Source organism: Bos mutus, chromosome X (assembly GCF_027580195.1).
Source record: "Bos mutus isolate GX-2022 chromosome X, NWIPB_WYAK_1.1, whole genome shotgun sequence".
Taxonomy (NCBI): Eukaryota; Metazoa; Chordata; class Mammalia; order Artiodactyla; family Bovidae; genus Bos; species Bos mutus.
This window is the reverse complement of record NC_091646.1, coordinates 18135612-18154315: the sequence shown is the minus strand read 5'-3', so window position 1 is coordinate 18154315 and position 18704 is coordinate 18135612. Positions and strand designations below refer to the sequence as shown.

General features: G+C 42.0%; 1 protein-coding gene across 4 annotated transcripts in view; it reads right to left on the bottom strand.

The window, feature by feature from the left end:
* The window catches only part of FGF13 (fibroblast growth factor 13), a 568541-nt gene that overhangs the window by 430271 nt on the left and 119566 nt on the right, over positions 1-18704 (bottom strand). The window lies entirely within an intron of this gene.

The following is an 18704-nucleotide window of genomic DNA, read 5'->3' as shown; positions in this document are numbered from 1 at the left end:
CACTCAATGAATATATCTGTGTGGAATGAATGGGGAAAAAAGAATGAATGAAAGAAAAACATGAATTTTTCACTGTGTTTGAAATTCTCTATTGAATGCTTAGGGTTCTCTCCTTCTCTCTCCCCCATGAACACTTCCCCCACCAAAATCCCTAGGATAGGAATCTATTGTCCCAGGGGGATGTGTTATTAAAAGTTGATGCTCTTCGAGGAGGCATGTCATGGACATCCATGTGAATAAGGATGCCTGCATTGAACCCGGTCATGGCTAAAGAGTGCCAGTGAGTGAGGCCCTACCCACAGAGCAGAGCCATCCAGGCAATATGGGAAGTAGGCTTGCCAAGCAAAGGTCTATTTAGGATCCAGATCCAATGACAGGAAACCTTCTTAACTTCCTTCCTTCCTTGCCATTGAGCCTGAGACTATGCCAAGGAAGTCCAACCCTCAAACATCTACAGAAAGTATCCCAGAGAGGAAGTCTATTACTTGTCTATGCCATCTGCACAATGCTCAGGAAGCCAGCCAGCCTGGACATAGAGGGCGCCTCTGCTTTGTACCTTCTATGCAGAAGATGCTCAGTTTCTGGGCACCGTGGCCAACGTGGATGAAGGATCATAGACGATAAGGGGTGTAAGGGGCTGGTTACTTACAGTACATGCATGATATGCATCAGGGAGGTTATTAAGAAGATGGAGGAGATGGAGATGAATGAGGAGGTGGAAGAAGCAAAAGGGACACTGGAGGCAGGGAAGAGGAGTGGAGAAGCTAGAAGAGGTGGAGAAGGAAAGAGAGAAGGTAGAGAAATAATTTAGTTTTACATGTCAGTGATAAATATTAACTTAACTTGAAGACTGCAAAGGTGCTACTAGACTCTGGCAGTCACCAGCTTAGGCAAGTTGGACAAGTCCCTTTGCTCATGGGAATTTTGGTTTTTCTCACCATTCAATGCTGGAAGCTGGCATCTCCAAGGACCCTCACAGTTCTGACCTCTGTAAAATCATAATCTTTCCAGTCACCAGCTCGGCTCCATAACATGGGTCTGTGGAGCCACCAAGCACCAAGGCCAACTAGTACAGAGTTTGGAACTTCAGCACATGTCCCTGAAAACAGGCAGAAACTCCCTCAATGGAGCCTTAGCTGCCTTCCCACAGATCCCAAGGGCTTCTCTGGTAGCTCAGTTGGTAAAGAATCCACCTGCAATACAGGAGACCCCAGTTTGATTCCTGGGTCAGAAATATCCCCTGGAGAAGGGACAGGCTACCCACTCCAGTATTCTTGGGCTTCCCTGATGGCTCAGCTAGTAAAGAATCCTCCCGCAATGTGGGAGACCTGGGTTCAATCCCTGGGTTGGGAAGATAACCCTGGAGAAGGGAAAGGCTACCCACTCCAGTATTCTGGCCTGGAGAATTCCATGGACTGTATAGTCCATGGGGTCACAAAGAGTCGGACACGATGGAGTGACTTTCACCTTCACAGATTCCAGCTTTCTTCCCAGGAAAACATTCTCCTAGAGGATTGGGATGCTACGTCTCATTTCACAGCTCCATTTTCCTGAGAAATAAACAGCACAAACTAGCATTTGTTCCTCAGCACAGAATGAGCCAGTCCAATGAAGATCAGCCAATTTGTCCTTTCTTTAATACTGTTTATTGTCTCTTTAATGATGAATTCATTTGAGCAAGTGACCCCAGATCCTAATTCACGGTGACTGTTTACATTCATGAGACCTCTCCCAATCTCGGCTCCTGGTCCCTTTTGACCTTTCAGAAACCACACCTAGCTGCCTCCGGAACAGGCCACTCTAGTCTTACTTTGGGAAAGGATCCAGCATAGCAGGCAGCACACTTACAGTTCTTACGGACCACATGGAAAAATCAACCGGAGACTGGCAGCCCCAGAGGCAGGCAGCCCAGACTAGGAAGAGAGGAGACACAGTCTGTGAATACCATGTTGTTTCCTTACTGTTCAATCTTTCCAAGTTAACTGGTGTGGAATTTCAATCGCTTGCCCATATATAGCTTTGGAATATCTTATAATTCAAAGAGACATCATGGTGTACTGGAGCTGGAATCCAAAAGACCAAAATAAAATTTTGGCTCCAACCACTTATCACACGTTGGGCAATCTACATAATTTCTCTGGGCCTCCTGACTCTCCCCGTCTCTAAAGTGGAGACAATAATAGTACATAAGAAATAAGATCAACTAAGATATCTCTGACTCAAGCACACAGTATAGTGTCCCATACAAACAGAAAGAATAAATATGAGCTACTAGCCACGGATAGTATTATGAAACCATGGATATAGGCATGCTGTGGGAAATAAAAAGAGCCCATAAAGTGTGTTTGCCAAAGTGCTGACTACAAAGTGAGCAACTAAACATTAGCCTTTGCTTCTGGATATGACATCCCCATCATCATCAAACAGCACGGACTCACATTTGTCCAAAGGAACCAGTCATTGATGGAGGTGCAAATTCAGGTAGAGGTCACAGCATCGTTACAGTAGCTGATACCTGGAAATGGCCCTAATGCCCAAAATGACAAATGTCCAAAACAGGAGCCTAGTTGAGACTGGAATATACACATATAATCAACTACCAGGTCACAATGAAATTGATGCTCCAAAAGTATATGTATGGACAGAAAAATACGTCCAAAATATGCTGTCAAATGGGGAAAAAAGGGGAGCTAAGAAACAGATGCTCAAAGTTATACATTATAAACCTATCTTGTGTGAATTTCAACAAATAGATTTTAACTTGGGAATGAAAGAATAATAAGTATCCCACCTGATCTCACTTTGCAAGTATGTGGTACATATGTTACAATGCCTAGAAAAATTCTCAGAGACTTTACACATCAAAAGGGTTCTTTCTGCATAATAGGAATTTAGGTGACTTTCACTTTCTCTTTAGACTTTTACTGGAACTTTCAGGGGTGGAGGATTGTTAAATTTTTCTTTTTAAACAAGAAACGTGTTTATTCAACACCATGAAAAATAGGGTCCTTAATCATAAGGCTCCCAAACTATCCATCATTTGGTTTCAGAGGCTGATTTGCCTGTTTGTGGAAGGCCCGGGCCTCCAGGGAATCAGACACGCACCTACTTGTGGCCCCCATACTTCCTCTGTGAGAGAGATGAAGGCAGAAATATGTCTTGCTTTCTCTAGTGCATCTGCCCCAACATCAAGCCATCTTTGAAATTGCTTTGAAGGTACATTTTAATTAAAATTAAAATGCTACTCTGGGAAGAGAGGGGAAGAGAATGTGCTTCCTTTTGGTGTGATGAACATGGTTTGGAACTAGATAAGAGTTAATGGTTGCACAACATTGCGGGTATACTAAATGCTACTGGATTGTACATTTAAAAATGGCTACTTGTATGTTGGTGCTTCTCTGGTAGCTCAGTGGTAAAGAATCCACCTGTCAATGCAGGAGACTCGGGTTTGATCCCTGGGTCGGGTAGACACCCTGGAGAAGGAAACTGCATCCCACTCCAGTATTCTTGCCTGCGAAATCCCATGGAGAGAGGAGCCTGGTGGGCTATAGTCCATGGGGTGTCAACAGTCAGACACGACTTAGTGATTAAACAACAACAATTGTTATGTTTGTGAATTTCACTTCAATAAAATAAAAACAAAACTTAATCCATGAATACTGAGTATTGGTAATTTCAATATGGATGTGGAAAATTCACCTCTTAGAATTTTTGTGTGTTCAATACATAAACGGTTTGCACACCGAGATCAAAATTTTAATAGAAATGTTTTTCCTTTGTTTCTAGGAGATGCATATTATGAACCAATATGCCATTTTCATCATGTCATTACCATAATCATAAGCTATTAGAACTGAAGGACAGTTCAGCCACTTTGTTTTACAGAATAGGTAACTGAGGCTAGAAAAGAGAGAACTGGAACACATAAGTAATTTACAAAATCAGAAGTGTCCTAGTCCAGGGTTCCGTCCAGAATAATCCACTTCTAGTCTTTTCTTCATTCAATTACCTGGTCCTCTTTATATTTTTTTAAAAATACATATTTACTCTTTTTTTTTTTTTAGTCTTATGTTGATATTTTATTCGTTATAATTAAATTCTATTTTTATTTGGAATTTGTGGAAGTCAACTGAAAGAAGCAGACATTTTCTTGAGGATTAAAATAAGGTTTGCATTTACAGAGCAATGAAATTCAGGGTCAGAGAGGGTGTCCATCGTTCTGATGTTCCTCTAATTGAGGGGTTCCCCAGAATGCAGGACTTTCATGCCACAGCTGGGGAAGTCTGGGGTGAACTGGGATGGTCAGTCACCCTGGTACGGTTTACCGAAAGGTACACTGAAGAAGCTGTTTGGAAGTGATGGTTTAAAACAGAATAAGGCCAAGTTGGTGGAGGATATTTACAACTAGTTTTTACTCTTTCTTTTCACTCAATTTGCGTTTATTCTCAGCAAATTTACATATTTACTCTTTAATCAAATTATCAGCCTCATGTCATTTCCCAGAATTTGTTTTCTGCACCCCAATTCCTTCAGTGTTCAGTATATTGGTCATACGTTTTGATAACTATATTGAGCAAACTCATTCTATTTCAGTTGTGAGAAGCAGGTGATAGGGTGTGGATTAACTCAGTAATGTGCCACACCCTCTTGGCCCTACGACTTTATCCCTGGGAATGCTGGAGATCTAGGTTTCATCTGGGTCTCAAAAACACGATCATTAACACAGCGGTTTCTGCGTCCGCACCTCTCACACTGCCCTGACTCCAAATCACAGCGAGATTGTTTACTTGAAGGATAAAGAAATCTTTCCATCCAGAGCCAAGAAAATTACACCTTCCTTGTATTTTGCACAGATTAATATCTGAGAAGGCTTATGATCAAATGCTTCTTGAATGTGTCTCTCTGTAGCTGGATTGCATGGTTGCCAGTGACCCGCTACTTGGAATCAAAGAACCACTGGCATGATGGCGACAGCAAAGATCTGGGCATTTTGTTAAGTTACATGTCACCAATTTGCAGTTTTGCAACACCTGCATTCAACACTGGAGTCTGAGCTGAAGAGTGCCCTTTGCTGCAAAATGTTAGGTTCCAAAAACTTGCTGTACACTTCAGGCATTCTGAGCAGTTGGAAACAGTGTTGTGAATTGAATCTGGATCCCACTTTCCAGCAGTCTATCCACTGCACACCCAACCTGTGAAGCCCTGTGTGTTTATTCAGTATCACTCCTTAGACTTCCAAACAAAAAAGACAAAAGATCTCAACTCCTTTCCTGTTTCTCAGAGAGCCAATGATGATGTGTTAAGAAGTAACTGGAGCAGGAAGGAAGGGGAAGGAAATCCTATTTGGTTAACATCCCCATCAGTGCACATAATCAACTTAGAATGAAAGCCAATTTTATGATGGGTTTTCCCTACCTTGGCTGCACCCCAAGGCTTAGAGGATTTTAGTTCCTGGACCAAGGATCAAACCCAGGACCTTGGCAGTGAGAGCACAGAGTCCTAACCACTGGACTGGCAGAGAATTCTTCGTGGTAGGGTTTCTGAGGCAAGAGAATAACCTACAGAGTTTTCCTAAATGGATTCAACAATGCCAGCCACAGTGGGATTCATTCAGTATTACTTGAAAAACTCCCAAAACAAACAACCCCCAACATTAAATTTGACCACTAAGTAGATGTAAAGCAAAGGGAATGTAAATGATATGTCACCTCTCAGAGCCTCCAATCCAGGAATAAAATGAGAAGATTGTGATTTTTTTTCCCCACAGTATAACATACATGCGAGGAACACACTCCAGTGGGGAGTACCCAGATTAAAATACAACCCTGAGAATAAACTCTGTTTGTGTATGTGTGTGTTGTAGAGGAAGTCAGGCAGTGGAGCAGATGAGGACGGGTGGCTGAAGCACTCATGAAAGGGCTGGCATCCAGGGCAGCTGGTAGCCCATGGACCCTGCTAGTGCACTCTAAAATTTACTGCAAAGAATAATTCAAAGCTGAGAACTCCTGGACTACAAAAATAGTAAGCTTCCTTCAAGCTTTGTAAAATAAATATATTGAATCAAAAACAGTGTCATCATTACCAAATTTTTTATATATCTGAACTTCTTTGTGGCCACAACTATATGGTACCTAACTACACTCTTATGAAAGGACAAAAGCAACACTTTAGATGCCCTGTTCATATCCATGTAGACCCCCATGTAATTACTGCTATTCAAGGGTTATGATCTGATGGAAATGATAGTGTTTGGAGACAAAACATGTGGACACAAATTTGAATTTTGCCACTAACTAATCTTATATGCCACAGTTTCTTCATCTGGATTCAAATCCTAGGATGATATTCTGTAAATTCCCCAAATTCTATATGGCTTACGCTCCTCATCTGTAAAATAAGGATAATGGTAGTGCTTATCTCCTAAGCTTGTAGTTACGGATTTAATGAAATGATACCTGTGGAGTCCTTCAAGTTGCCCACAGCAGAGACAGTGCTCAATGAATATCAGTAACATCATCTTTGTCCCCATATCAATAAGGTGTTTTCACAGCTCTCTGAATATAGTTAAAGTCACTCGTCATGTCTGACTCTTTGCAACCCCATGGACTATATAGTCCATGGAATTCTCCCAGCCAGAATACTGGAGTGGGTAGCCTTTCCCTTCTCCAGGGGATCTTCCCAACCCAAGTATTGAACCCAGGTCTCTCGCATTGCGGGCAGATTCTTAACCAGCTGAGCCACAAGGGAAGCCCAAGAATACTGGAGTGGGTAGCCTATCCCTTCTCCAGGGAATCTTCCCGACTCAAGAATCAAACCAGGGTCTCTTGCACTGCAGGTAGATTCTTACCAACTGAGCTATCAGGGAAAATCGGCTTTTGGATGAATTTATTAACCTTCTATACTATAATGCACAGCATCATCTTCATCATCAACATCATAATAAATACACTTTTGAGCTATGATGTGTCAAGTACCATGACTATGCTGGGCAGTTTACCATGAGGTAACTTAGTTGATACTACCAATGTATCTGCAGAAGTCCCCAGTAGAGGTTCCTATAGATCAAGAAAGTGACATTGCTAGTCACATCATCAGTAAGTGACAAAACCAGGATGTGAACTCAAGTCTCTTTTATTGGAAAGTGACTATGAATCACAATAATGAAGACAGCAAGGCCTCACTGCATTCTTACAATGCACCAAGCATCACACGCAATGTTAAACCTGCACTAGGCAGATTCTGCACAACCCTAAAACACTGACTTGGTATCCAGGGTCACAAAAGAGATAGGAATCAGAAATATTGGGAGAATTGGGGTCCCAGAAGGCAGAAGAAACAGAAGCTATCCTTGGTCTCTGTCCTTATCCATGACAGCAAAATCTAACGCAAGTCTGTGCTCCAGAGGCAACCATCTGAAACCATAAGAAAACCCACTTACACAAACCGTTCTTGGAAAGTTGGGTCATAGAGTTTCTACTTAAGAAGAAAACCCAGTTGTACAAACTCTTCCTGGAAAGCAGGGTGATAGAATAGTGTGCTGTGCTTAGTTGCTCAGCCGTGTCTGACTCTTTGCGACCCCATGGACTATAGCCCGCCAGGCTCCTCTGTCCATGGGATTTCCCAGGCAAGAATACTGGAGTGGGTAGCCTATCCCTTCTCTAGGGGAACTTCCTGACCCAGGAATCAAAGTGGGGTCTCCTGCATTGCAGGTGGATTCTTTACCAGCTAAGCTATCCGGGAAGCCCATGATAGAATACTAGAGCTAGTCAAAACCTTAAAAAAAAAAAAAAAAAAAAAATCAAATCTTACAACCTCCCTGATCGGTGGACCAGAAAGCTGAAGACGTGATTAAGTGGAAAAATCCATTTTCACTGCCTCCCACAGAATAATTAGGGGCTTTGCAAGCTTTTCAGAGTATGTGGCGGTGGGGGCGGTGGGGGGTAAGTCCAATAGTTACCAAGGGCTCTGTAAGGAACCCAGGGCAGAATGTGACAATAAATCCAGCACAGGGCCTTGCCCTCAAGGCGCTGCCTGTACACAGAGGGAGACAGACAAGTCACAAGCAACATGAACTCAAGCCAAGACGAAGTTCAATCACCAGGCTATGAGAGTTCAAAACTGCTTTCCACTTGGGGGAAGGGTGTCAAGGAAAGCTTAGTAAAGTAGAAGACGTTGACAAATGACAGGTAAAATGACGAGATGGAGAAATATATTTAAGTAAACAGCTGTAGCAGAGGCAGAAAATGTCACAGTGGTCAGGAAGCACTGAGGGCTCCAATTTGGCTGGAAATGAGTACACATGAAGGAGAACAGAGGAGCACATGGCTGCTCAGTAGCTTGGGAAGCTTGGAGCTGAGGAGAGGAGACAGTTCCTTAGCAGCTGGAGTCTGCATGACAGGTGAAGGTGATTCAAAGAGGGCCTTAGAAGGACGTACCTGGCACTGCTTTAGGGTACAGGATGGAGGGAGAAGAGGCCAGAGGGAAGAGACATGGGATGCTGGAGAACAATTAGAAGGATGTTTGTCACCGCAGCACAAAGGGTACTGCCTGCAACAGACGTGCAGAGAGGTGGTTCCAAGTGATACTTTTCCTTTCCTTCCTCTAGGTCTGCACTAAATGGTTGAGGGGCACTGAAGGGATCTGAAGTAGGAAGCAGTCCCCACACCTTATTCCTTAGAGGCTCTCGTCCCCTGAAGGGACAGGGCTAACTAAAGAGTTTCTGAATACCCAGTCACTCTCCTCTGGGATGTGTCTGGCCAAACTCTGGCACAAGTGAGCACTTTTCTCCATCCTCAGAATCTAAACTTTTGCCTCTTTTCAGGGAGGCTTTTGGGGGTGGGATATATAGACAGAATCCAGCCAGTTCCAGACAACAGCCCTTACTGTGATCACATCAACTACTGCACCCCATAGTCTATGACCACAGTTTTTCTGGGTCCTGGCTCCTCGCTAGGGCTTTTCACAGCACCAATCCTCAAACTACACAGGCATCAACTCCCATCGACCCCACTCACACTGAGATCAGAGGTAACACAAAAAAAGCTACTTGGCAGTTAGATACATCCATTCAGAAGTCAATATTTACCAACTAAAACTCTGCCAAAGTAGCTGAGAGGCACTGGGCAAGAATTCCCAAAGCTCCACCAGAGAAACCAGTCCTCAGCACTGCATGTTTATGTTTGATCTACATGAAGCTATTTGCATCATCTTCCCATGATTTCTGCTGAAAATTAACTAGGTGGATTCAGTCTTCTTCCCTAAGATGAGTTACTGATCTTAGGATCAAGGCGACATAATACTCGATAAAGCCTTGTTCTACCAGTAGAACACATCTCAAATCTTCCTCTAACTAAATCTGTTTCACAGCTCTCCCCAAGACTAAAAATGGGATAACGTTAAGCAAGCAAGAACTTGGAGTCATCAGCAGGGCCAAGGACAATCAGGTCTTTCGAGGATGAGCACTGGGGTAGGCTACAAACACTGTGCAGTACTAGTCACCAGAACCTACTACAAGCAAAGTCTCTCCTATGAAATGAGATGTAAAATTAATGAGCTGGTCAGCCTTTTGCAACACACTAGGTAGAACGCATGGTTCCAGTGGACTGGGAAGAGTTGTTGTCCCAATCATACCCCAGCTGACACATCCACGTGCTTTCTTGCCTTCAAAGTTCTCCCGTGCTAATTCCACATGTGTTACAAGTGTCAGACAGCTCCTCCTTTACAGAAAGATGAGATAACTTGACCAAGATCATTCTGCACAGGTTGGTAGAGGGAGTACATCAGCCTAACGTAAGGATATGAATGAAGGAAAAAGTAGCACCAACTGCTATCTTGTCTCTTCACCAAGGGATCTTAAAACTTGTACAATAAGAAAGTGCACATCAGCTCTTTCCAAATACAAGAAATAGAGAATTCTGATCACCCTGGAGATGTGCTGATGGGACAAATCCTTCTGTGAGTGAACAAATAATTAAAATGTGAATATTCCACTTTGAGGTTTTGGTGATCTGATGCCTATTGGTAATGTAACATTCTTAGACTTTAAAGATAAACTGGTGGAGTCACAAAAAGAAAGAAGAACAAAAAGAAAAAAGTAGCAAACCCGATACACTCTTCAGAAATAAGGTTGTCCCACCTCAATGTCCATTGACAGATGCATGAATAAAGAAGATGTGGAACATATATATATAATGGAATATCACTTGGTCACAAAATGGATGAAATAATGTCATTTACACCAACATGGATGGACCTAGAGATTATCATACTGTGTGAAGTAAGTCAGACAAAGACAAACACCATATGATATTATTTATATGTGCAATCTAAAAAGAGAGAGATACAAATGAACTTATTTCCAAAACAGAAAGAGACTCACAGACAAAGAAAACAAATTTAGGATTACCAAAGGGAAATGGGGTTGGGGAGGGATAAATTAGGAGTTTGGGGTTAACAGATACATACTACTATATACAAAATAAACAATAAGGACCTACTGAATAGCACAGAGAACTACACTCAATATTTTGTAAACACCTATAAGGGAAGAGAATCTGAAGAATATGTATATATAACTGAATCACTGTGATGTACACCTGAAACTAACACAATATTGAAATAGAGTATATCCCAAATAAAGGACAGTAAATATCAGTTTATCGAGCCATCCCTTTCATCATCTTTGTTCCCCCAAGAGATGTTTCTTATTTACATTCCATCAATATATCTGCTCTGAGGAAATGTCCATTGTTTAGTTGTGTCTGACTCTTTGTGACCCCATGGACTATAGCCCACCAGGCTCCTCTGTCCATGGGGTTTTCCAGGACAAATCCACTCCCTTGGTAGGGACCAGGGAAAATTCTGAGGGGTCAGATGTCAATACCTAATAAGGTCTCCTATGCTTCCCCAGATAGGGTAGCATTTTATTTATTTATTTATTTATTTATTTATTTGGCTGCATAGCATGTGGGATCTTAGTTCCCTGACCAGGGATAGAACCCATGCTCCCTCCATTGGAAGCACAGAGTCTTAACCACTAGACCACAAGGGAAGTCTCATAGGGTAGTTTTTTTAGCAAAGAGAGAACACATTAAGACAAATAAATGAAATGCAAATGATGGACTTTCAGACTTCAGCCAGTTCATGAAAGAGGTAAGGACATCTTCATATTACCCCAGGTTCAGAACATCTTCACATTACCCCAAATTACAATGTGTGGCCTACATTTTTGTAATTCTACATTTTGCTAGAGGAAGAGTGAATGCCTGTTCAATTCCACTCAGTTTTCATTCAGTTCAACTGAATTGAACAGTCTCAATGGTCCCCTACTGGTGCTTAGCATGCAGACAAGCATAAGACACAGTCTTGCCTTCAAGAGGCTTGATAGCTACAGAACTTTGCAGACATGGAAGCAACTCTTTAAATATGATCAGACCATGATACCTGCTATGGAGAATTTGGTAGGGGTGGGGAATAGGATCGCAGGAGAAGAAGACATTTATTCTGTTTGGAGGAAAATAGGGGAAAGCTGCATGGAACAGGTAGAATTTGAGATAAGCCTTAAGAAACAATGAACATTTCTAAGGATGAAGATGGAGGTCAAAACGGTGTGAAGGTACTGGTTAATGGAAGTTGTTGTAAGAACACAAACATCCTACATTAATACATATATGTGGAATCTACAAAAATGGTACTGATGAACCTATTTACAGGGCAGGAATAGAGATGTAGATATAGAGAACAGACTTGGAGACACAGTGGGGGAAGGAGATGGTGGGATGAATTAAGAGAGTAACACTGACATATATACACTACTCTGTGTAAAATAGATAGTTAGTGGGAAGCTGCTATATTGTACAGGGAGCTCACCCTGGCATTCTGTGATGACCTAGAGGGGTGGGATGGGAAGGGGGAGGGAGGCTCAAGAGGGAGGGGCTATATATATAATTATGGCTAACACAACATTGTAATGCCATTACATTCCAATTAAAAATAAAGGAAAAATCTTAAAAAATAATTAATGTAAAAGCCAAAACTAAAAAAAAAAAAAAAAAAAAGAACGTACCAGAGGAAAGACAGTAGTCCAGTGTGGCTGGAAATCAGAGTAATGAGTAAGAACATTGTTTTTGTTAAAACTGGAAAGCTAGGCTGGGAATAGATCATAAAATGCTTTGAAAGTCCTTCTGCAGTTGGTAAGTACAGAAGAAAACTATATTACTAGTACTATTTTGGTGATCACGTGAACTTCGAAATAAAATGGAGTCATAATGGAAGAAGAGGCATAAATAAACAATATTAAGACTTAAAATGGGCATAACTGCAGATGCAGCAAAGAAAAAAATTTTTAGATAATGTTATGAGCAACTTTAGAGCCATAAATTTGAAAATTTCAATGAAATACCCAAATTAATAGAAAAATAAATTTTAAAATTGACTCCAGAATGGTCTTATAACCATTAAATTTTTTTAAAGCATCCCATTAAATCAATGCCAGACCCGTGCAGGGGGGCCGTTTATAGGTAGTTCTACTAAATTTGCAAGAAACACATAATTCCAATCTTATACAAATACTTCAGAGAGAAGATGAGAATATTTCCCAACTCATTTTATAAGGCAACTCTCATCTTGGCACCAAAAATAGACAAGAATAAAAGAAAGGAAAAATGCATGCTAGCCTAACTTATGAACATAAAAGTAAAAATGCTAAACAAAATATTACCAAGTGAAATCTAGCAATGTACAAAAACAAAAATTAGGATCAAGTTGGGTTAATTCCAATAATTTGAGTTTGTTTTAACATTAAAAATTTTATGAGGGTAAAGCCATGCATTGCTTTAAAGGATTAAAGGAGAAAGGAAAAGAACTATGCTATATGATCACCTCAAAAGATACAGAAAATGTATTTGATAAAAGTCAAAATCCATTTGCCATAAATGGATGGCACCTATATTAGCTAACTATAGGTGGTGATTTCTCTAACCTGATAAAATTTCTCCCACCTGATAGATTTTGGTGCCAAGATGAGAGTTGCTTTATAAAATGAGTTGGGAAATATTCCCATCTTCTCTCTGAAGTGTTTGTATAAGATTGTAATTATGCGTTTCTTGCAAATTTAGTAGAACTATCCATAAAATATATTTTCCAAAATATTTTGGAAGTATCATAACTCAATGGCAAAATATTATAAGCATTCTATTTAAGGTCAGAAACAAAAGAAAAATGTCCACTGCATCACTTTGATTCAACACTGCACTACAGGTCCTAACCAGTGAGGTAAGACAAAGCAATAGAAAAGACAGCCAAAGGATTAGGAAGGAAGAAGTAATACCATCAATATTTGCAGATATGATTGACTACACAGAATACAAGAATCTTAGGAATTATTAGAATACGATTAAGGGAATTTAGCGAGGCTATTAGATGCAGACTTCTAAAGTACAAGTGTGTGCTAAGTCACTTCAGTCATGTCCGACGACCCCATGGACTGTAGCCCGCCAGACTCCTCTGCCCATGGGATTCTCCAGACAAGAATGCTAGAGTGGGTTGCTGTGCTCTCCTCCAGGGAAAGTACAGGTAGCAGTATTCTATTTCCCAGGCTATAGGATGGACATATGGGGGTTTGTCTGATTTTTCCATTATAATCCTTTTTATCTTCAGCCATCTATTATATGTACTCTTCAGCATGTGTATTTCACTGTAAACTTTTAAAAAAGAAACAGAGTTTTGGAGGTAAAAAGATCAGTGCTGTGCTCTCATGACAGTCCAGATGAGAGAGAGGAGAGCTTAAAAGAAGGCAGGGACCGTGAGAACCGAGCATGAGAGCTTAGAGGAAGCCTCGACATCGACCCAGAGCTCAGGGGAGGATGGTGAGAGTAAGAAGGCTCTGAAAAAGGCACAGAGGCCCCCTCCCACCTCCCTGTCAAAGAGACCTCCCTTTTGTGAACAACCTTTGTCCCAGAGCCCCTTTCCTGACAGCCCAACTCTGTGCCCCTAACAGCAGACAGTGGAGCTGTCCCCAGGGCTACAACAGGCAGGGTGTCCTCACCTCAGCTCTTTGCCATCTCCCTGCCTGGGAGCACAGCCCATCTTAACCCTGCCCTTCCAATGACATGGCCACATGGATGGAGTCAATCTGCATTTACTGGGTGGGTCTGAGTGATCCAGCCTCTCTTAGAATAAAAGTTGGGAACAACAACCTGATAATAAGATAAGAACAAATCTTACTTAACTGATTTCTGTCAAAGGCATGGTAACCTGCCAAATTGCTGTCTGTGTCTGGTTTTGTTTGGGGCTTTTGGCTGTGGGGAGCAGTGGTGGAGAGGATCCTTTCTGTCTCAAAGAGAACCACGATTTCACATCCTAAGCCCCAAGACCCACAGGACAGAGGTGAGAACACTTTAGGACCAAGAACTGGGCTCTAATCACCCAACTGTTCAACTTCCTGTCCTTGAGCCTTTCTAGGCCATGCCCTCTCCCCTGTCCCTATCTCTGGATCTCACCTATGAACTGAAAGGGAAGGGGACCAACCCAGGAGTAAGTACATCAAACTCTGTTCCAAGGACCCACAGCCCTCTTCTGCACGATCCCTTGGCTGTTCCTGAGGCCAGGGAGGAGGAAGGCAAGCACTGATCTCCCCACCACATTCAGTCACCGGAGCTCCTATTTGACCTGTTGGAAATATTAGACTTTGCATTAAGATTTCAGAGAAGATTTTTTATACCTGTTAAAAGAATACAAAGGCTTTCCCAGGTGGCGCAGTGGTAAAGAATCCACCTGCTAATGCAGGAGATGCAAGAGATGGGGGTTAGATCCCTGGGTCGGGAAGATCTCCTGGAGAAGGAAATGGCAACCCACTCCAGGATTCTTGCCTGGAGAATCCCATGGACAGAGAAGCCTGGTGGGCTACAGTCCAAAGGGTCACAAAAAATCAGACACAACTGAGCACTCACGCACACAAGAGAATATAAAGCAAAAAAAAAAAAAAAGAAAGTGTGAAAACTACTATATTAGAAGATGTCTGGATCATACAGATGACAAAATCCTAGACCAGTAAGTCCATGAAATCCAGAACCATAACCAGAAGTACTGGTGGCAACTGAGTGGCAGGTGTGAGTGTGAAAAGGGCCTCTCTGTACTCCCAAAATAATCTGTGGGTCCTCCTGCCCCTTAATGGCCAAACACACACACACACACACACACACACTCAGCAGCCACCAGGGAGACAAAACAACCTCTTTGGGGCATCACGAGGCAGCAGAAGACTGCATTTGAGCCGAGTTTGGAGAGCAAATGGCCTCAGCTCAGAACACGGCTTCATCAGGTTCAATAGACCATGTACAAAGGAAAAACAAGTGAAAGATTAAGGATGTGATGGAAAGCTCCCTGATAGGTACCTCAGTGAGGACACACTTGCACCTAAAAGTGAAAGGAATGGAGAGATGGAAGAAGGGAGTGAGAGGGAGCAACAGAAGAAAGGAATGAAGAGAGGAAGGAAAGGAAAGAGGCAGGGAGGGCAAAGGATGTGAAGAAGCAGAGAAGAACAAGAGTGGGGGGCCCTGAACAACACTAACAGTGAACAACACCAGGAATTAGATCAGAAGATCAAACACCAAAAGGCAGGGAAGGCAGACACTACCCCAAGACCCAGCGCTCCAGGACCAAGATGCCTTCAGGGGAGCTGTAACACAAAGAAGAGGAAGGGAAGACTTTTTTTTTCCCCTTTGAAAAGTACAGGTACTTCCCTGGTAGCCTAGTAGTTAAGACTTCACCTTCCAGTGCAGGGGTGTGGGTTCGATCCCTGCTCAGGGAGTTAAAGATCTCACAGGCCTCATGGCCAAAAACCCAAAACATAAAACAGAAGCAATACTGTAACACATTAAATAAAGATTTTTAAAATGGTCCACACCAAAAAACAAAAAGAAAAAAGAAAGAAAGAAAAGTACCAACACCTGCAAACAATAGGATTCCTCCACTAGCCAAGAAAGGTGAGAATCTTCATAATAATTTCCACTTCCTTGAAAAGTAGAAGCTCAGAAGCCAAGTCCTGGGGCAAGACAGAGGCATGGCTAACTTCATGTGTGTGCCATCTTCTTTGGTCCGAGTGGAAGAAATGGATGCACTGCCACCCATCCTGTGCTCTTTCCCCACAATACCACAAGCCAAGAAAGGTAGTTGCCATAGTGAAGCATCTCAGGAAGACACAAACAAAAAGATGGAGCAAGAGGAGAAATCTTCTGTAAGGTTGAGATATTTTGTGTCTGTCCTGTTTCCAGAACATGACTCATGCCCCCTCAAACTGAACAAGTCCCTCAAGATTGGGGAAACTTTGCTGCCAAACCATAAATGCACTGAACTCAGACACCCAACTCTGATCTCTGCTGAGAAGCTGGCATTAGAACCCAAGGCCATCTTCTCCTCAAAGCCATTCTGACAAGAAGCCAATAGTCCACTATGCCTCCAAAGATTATTAATATTGTGGTTTGGTTAGAAATCAATAAATGTACTTTTTAATCATCGTTGAAGCCAAAAGCTATTGAATTCTCTGCTGCAAATACCTAAAAACTAGTTCGATTTATTTTACTGCTATTCCAACGACAACATTTATTTGGAACATGTTCTGGTGTTTGTGGATTTTAATCAGACATGATAACATATTTTTAAGTGAGAAACAGGTTTTCAATTTTGAAAAAAAAAAAAAAAGAATATTCAGTGGATTGGGTAAGCTATTCTACTTGAGGAATTAAAAAAAAAAAAAACAGAATTTGAGGAAGGATAAAATCTTCAGAATAAAGATAAAATACCTCTGCAATGAAAAAGAAATACAGTATGGCCTCCATCTATTCCCTTTAAAACTGCAGTAAATGAAAGTAGATGCAAATTTTAAAAATTTAATATCTAAGTAGACCACCAGACAGAAACAATTCAGCAACACTGTAAGCACAGAACAGTTTCAGAAGATGATGAAGCAAAAGTGCTATGGAAACAGAAGTGAAGAATAAGAAAGGGATTGATTCTTCAGGCTTTACAACTCAAGTTTACAACTGAATTGTTCTGAGGTCAGAGAAAAGCTTTTGCGAAAAATGCAAGACAGAGTCCAAAGTAACTGCAGACTCACACCCCAGTCCAGGCTGCCCTTGTTAGAGACTCAGGCATCTAACACAGTCTGTCTGTCTGCCTCCCTTGCTGTCTCCTGGGGGACCACCTGGAAGAAAGCAGCCAAGGCATTCCATAGCATGATGCTTTCTTATCACACTGGACTATTCAGAACTTGGATTGATTCAATAGTTCAGGCTTGGGGGATTCCCTGGCAGTCCAGTAATTAGGGCTCCATGGTTCTACTGCAGGGGGCTTGAGTTCGATCCCTGGTCAGGGAACAGAGTCCCCGTGGTATGGCTATCAAATAAATAAATAAAACAGGGTATCCATTTAAAAAATAGTTCAGGCCTATGCTGTCGGTTTCCATGTTTCACAAGATGGAACTAAACCAAGGAAACTGGAGAACTTTGGCTTAGGGTGATGCCCTAGAAGGAGGGCTGACTTGTAAGTCACAAGCATGCTGAATGCCATCTGTGTGTGCATGTCATGCTTTGACATACAGACAGGTGCTTCTGTGACCCCTTCTACAAATCAGTCCTTGAAAATGGAATTGTATGATCAGCACAACAAATTTATTTTAAACATAGATCTTCAAGTAATTTTGACAGACATCATCCAAATGTATAATGTCCTTTCCTGTCCATTTGAGACATATAGTGTTAGTTGCTCAATTGTATCCAACTCTTTGCAATCCCAGGGACTGGAGCCCACCAGGCTCCTCTGCCCATGAAATTCTCCAGGCAAGAATACTGGAGTGGGTTGCCATGCTCTTCTCCAGAGGATTTTCCCAACCCAGGGATGGCACCCAGGTCTCCTGCATTGCAGGCATACTCTTTATGTTGAGGTCCTTTAATGGGCAGGAACCTGGTGGTCCAGAGTCCATGAAAAGAAAGTAAAGGAGAGAAAGAGGCTGATATTCCTCGGTTTACACAGAAAGCCAATAAAGCCCCTGGCATGGGGCTTGCTCTGTTCACAGAAGTCTCAGGCACCTTCTAGATGGGGGGAAGGTGCAGAGCGCTTTCTTGAGAGGGTCTTAGAAGCCCGGGCAGGAAAGTGAACTCAGAGGGCCTCTGTGCTCCAAAGAAATAGCCTGAGAGAGAGAGAGAGAAAGAGAAAGAAAGACACGGGGACCAGAGCTCTGATGGAGCAAAGGTGTTTTAATCAACATGGTGTGGGCATATATACTGTAGTTATTTTCAGCAAAGATAAAGATTAAAATTCCAGACTTACAAAACATAGGCGATCCATATTAAAGAGAGACAGAGTTGTAAACAATCACTTTTACTGTATGGTTCACAAGAAGGAAGAGGGTACTTATCACTGTATAGAAAAACTAACAAAGGAAATGCCTGGATTCCTCAGTCCAGGGAGAAACTTGCCTCTCCTCTTAATTCCTGAATATTCAGGAATTAATAAGGAACAGAGAATTCCTGACAGATCCAAAACAGCACACAGGAAGCCTCCTGTTAAATGCTTCCTGACATCTTTACTGTCTGACCCACCAGGGAAGCCCTTGAGACATATAAGCATAAGACAAAGCCACATGCCCATTTCCATATTATGAAGCTATTTATTCCTTTCTCACAGCTGTCCCAGTGGTGTAAGACCAG